The sequence below is a fragment of the Dreissena polymorpha genome, chromosome 1 (assembly GCF_020536995.1).
Source record: "Dreissena polymorpha isolate Duluth1 chromosome 1, UMN_Dpol_1.0, whole genome shotgun sequence".
Classification (NCBI taxonomy): domain Eukaryota; kingdom Metazoa; phylum Mollusca; class Bivalvia; order Myida; family Dreissenidae; genus Dreissena; species Dreissena polymorpha.
The window spans coordinates 166,532,766-166,536,914 of NC_068355.1; the positions used below are offsets into that span (position 1 = coordinate 166,532,766).

A 4,149-nucleotide genomic window follows, 5' to 3' on the forward strand; every position below is an offset into this window, starting at 1 on the left:
CTGATCGATTATGTAGCACTTACACACACACACGCTCGCACACTTAACAAAATACTCAGAAAAGTCAAATTAACTTGTCAACAATAATCATATAATGATAGAAAAACAAACGCATGCGTATCGTTGACCCAAGTTAAGGCAAAGCTAATCGAGCAAGGGCGGTTTGGTAACTCGATTCCAATTAGGCGTATCGCGGTAAAGAGTTGAGAGGAACGCAAATGACAAACTTCGGGCGTTTTGCCAAACAATACACGATAATTATGCGTAAACCAAAAATGCAATCCGATTTAAAACGTCATTTCCAATAAATGTTTATCTCGTCATGAATTTGCAATACGGAGCATATTTTGTATCGATAATGAATATACGCCACACTATAAAATTCACAAAAACAAATCTTACCACAATACAGGCTCCTTACATTAAACATACAGTAGTATAATGATTATTAAACTTTCTATCGAATCCTCAGTCTTTGTTTCAGTGCACTCTTCCCATTCACACACCGGTGATATTATAAACTTAGATTAAGCAATCAGGAAGTGTTCATTCACATACCTGCTGGTGTTATGCTAATAAAGTATGTCATGGTGCAAAATATGAAAATATGCATTAATACTTCCTGTTTTACGGTGATCCGGTTTTAGTGCTTAATGATTCAAGTATCTTGTAAACAAGAAGGAATAAAGTTGATATTGTGTTTACTTAATTTCATGCCTCATAGAGTTGTACAATATGTGTCTACTTTTTGAAATCAAATTTCAATAAAATTGAATGTAATTTCTCTTTTTTCTATTTTTTTTTATTTGAAGAACTGAGCTATAAGGTTTAAGTTTATTTACATGTGTTTATCAGTGATAAAGTTGGCTAAGTGTGTTGTCTTATTTTATTGTTAAATCAACATCCTATTTGGTTTATTTCGTGTTAGTAACCAACTCCTCCCAATTCATAATTGCCAAGCCATCCCATTTCGAGATAGAAAATGTCAATATTGCAATGTTCTTGAAGATGAATATCATTTTTTATTAGAATAGATGATATAAGAAATTGTATATGAATAAATATTACTGGAAAAGACCAAACATGATACAATTTATTGAATTAATGAAATCAGATAATACCAACAGAAACTTAGCTATGCATGTACATAAAGCATTTAGTCAAAGAAACCTGTATAAATATTATTATGATTAATTGTTTATAATTAATAACTCAAACTTGACATCTCGCTCTCTTGTAGATTCGTCTTTGTTGTTTTTGACGTTGTCGTTATAGTTATAGCATTTATTGTTAAATAGATTATAAATGTTGTAATTAAAAAAAAACAATTGTCCTAGACCTTTTGATGTATTGATACTCTATTTAGCAACTTATGAAATTAAATACTGATCACATGTCATGCCTTTATAAATGTTACTTTGTTTTGATCATGTACACTCCTGGACTGTATGTCTATTGTATATATTGAATAAACCATAAACCAATTCAATACATGACCAAAATACGTTATGTCATAAAACATCACAATGATTACAGCTGGACAGGTCTTCTATTATCGTCCCGCTGCCTATCTAACAGCTCGAGGGCCTTTTGCTTAGGCCGACCATAATCATCCGGCTTAACCCTCTGCCGTGTCTTATCGTTTATATAACACATCAACCTATTTTTGTTCGTTCAGTAACATGTATTTCCAAACCAGCTGTCCGAACTATGGTTTTCATTAAACTGGTTACGCAATTCATGACGCTTCTTGTGTCCCTGTAACGAAATACACACCTCTTTAAATTAGATTTTCAGGATTTTCGACAAAATAATTTTGATGTGTTTGTTTTTTTACTATTGAATATGTACATGAAAATTTAGCTTCGCAAGAGTCCAAACATATAATTTATTTCGGATTGTGTGTCATGAATAAATGGAGACTTCAATCGGAATAAAGTGAAACGCTCTCACCAGTCATTTTATTTCGTAAGTGATAAGAGTTGAAGAAAACGCTGGGTAAAGTATTCGTGCAGCAACATGATTTGGTGATGTAATCCAAACTTAAACGTTTTACGACTGATTATTATAAATATAATCAATATTACGGTGTTCATAAACAGCTCATGCCAAAGAATACAATAATGCCAAAATAATTAAAAAACAATTCTCTACTCTATTCTGTGATAAAAATCTTAACACAATTTATTATATATGCATGTTACAATAAGATCGGTCATTGTTATGTAGTAATTAAAAAGGTCAAGGCAATAGTCTAGACTATAAATCAGTTCTCATCCTCTTTAATGTCAACATATCTTCCTATTGACAAAAAACTAAAATAAACATGTGGATATAAATTATAGCATATTTCTTGTATGTCCAAACGAAGTTTTATAGTAATCATAACTGATGTTCGGGTCTTCCGATAAAAACTCCATTTTTTGGTAAACGATTACTTCCCATCATCGCCCGTATTCCCGTATTTCCCGGTAACAAACCCTTCACATCCCCACCTTGACACCTGTTTACGCTGCCATAGCGAACACACCGGAAACCAGGTGGACAACGTCGCCTCCCACATAGTCCGGCTGCATTCCCGTCGGCCGCTTAACTCGGCAGCAACGCCACGACTAACATGCACATCAGGTAACGCATCATCGTCTGGAATTGAGAATAAGATGCTACAAATAACAGCTACGAAGTAATTTCGCTCATTTTCTATACATTTATTAACGATTCGACTTGTATAGTATGTGCTTATTTTATCAGTAAAGACCATAAATTTGATCTGACTGAGTCAAATAAGGCAATTAGATCATTTATCGTCTTTATCATTGATGGCTTGCTTATTTACAAAACTGAAAGTTAATAGTGCCAATCGATCGAATGACCCAAGTTTGTGTAGTCAAACATGTAAACAACTTAGATGTGCATCAACTGCAACAACCAAACACCAATAACAAAACCTATTACTGCTTCAATCTACCACTTCTATGACATTTTATTAGTATTTTAACTATTGTTAAATTATAAAATGCGGAAAGAGCAAACACAACAAACCTGATAGTTATAATGTAATAGTTATATAGCTGAATTATATTTATTTAGTAAAAATCACCTTAAATATCGCAATGCTTATTAATCCACCAATAGCAACAATGATAAAGCAAAAGCACTTTCTAGAATTCAGTTACAAATTATAGCTACAATGTTGACAGGCAGTATAAGCGATGCTTTATTTTTCTCCTGTTTATACACATTTCAAGTACCAATCTCCGTGGAAAGAAAGTCACTTAGAAATAATTAAATTGTCGATAAGAATACCATTGCGGATTAGGAAGTTTACATCACGATTTTCTCACAAAAGATGATCATCAGTCCGTGTGTCAATTTTTAAATAGCATTCGACAAAAGCAATTATGGCCTTCCCTTAATTTGCCCTTTCTCCAAGAATAAATATTTCCTATCAATATTGCCGAGTGAATATCATCATTGTACAAGAAAAGTTTCGCAGTACACTTATCATTTATGTAACGAAAGTGAATCGCAACTCAAATAGTATAATGAAAGCGGTCGAATGCTATTCCTTATGACTAAATAGCCATATCGCTGTTCACTTAAAATAAAAAGCTTAAAGCTTTTTGTCCAGTTGGTGACAAATACAATTATCAAAGAAATTGGCCCTTAAGTTCAAGAACTGTGCAAAGCCAGTAGTTTGCAGCAGTAAACAGATGACATAAAAATGACATACTACGTATTTTTAAATAACTGTTGACAACTTTGTTGTAACTGTTATTTAACTTTTCAAACCATTTAATTACTCTGTAAAGATGCGCACATAATATTATAAACTACCCAGCATATTCAGATTATTTCATTGTTGCTCTCGCGTTTTGCTTGATTATTGTTTTACTCAAAATAAAAGCACGCTATTATTATGTTTGTGAAAACATATGCTCTGTTAGAATTATGCCATCAAAGCGCTGTTTAAGCGATTGTCAATAAACCACTTTCAGCTGACACTTAGTTTAGGTATTTATATGCCAAGTGACCTGCTTCGTAGCTTCAAAATTACCATGTACAGTCGCATGAACTTTAAAAACAATTTTCCATAACCCAAGATAACAAAAATTTAAGCAATTACCACATAGTTTGTACCGAACAACT

At 32.8% G+C, this 4,149-nt stretch overlaps 1 long non-coding RNA gene across 1 annotated transcript; it reads right to left on the reverse strand.

The window, feature by feature from the left end:
* Positions 1-1,229: 1,229 nt before the first annotated feature.
* On the reverse strand, positions 1,230-3,218 carry LOC127859882 (uncharacterized). The gene is made up of 3 exons (XR_008039509.1): positions 3,101-3,218; positions 2,496-2,643; positions 1,230-1,758 (listed from the first exon to the last, which is right to left on the reverse strand). It is a non-coding gene; the product is annotated as an uncharacterized LOC127859882 (long non-coding RNA).
* Positions 3,219-4,149: the final 931 nt, after the last annotated feature.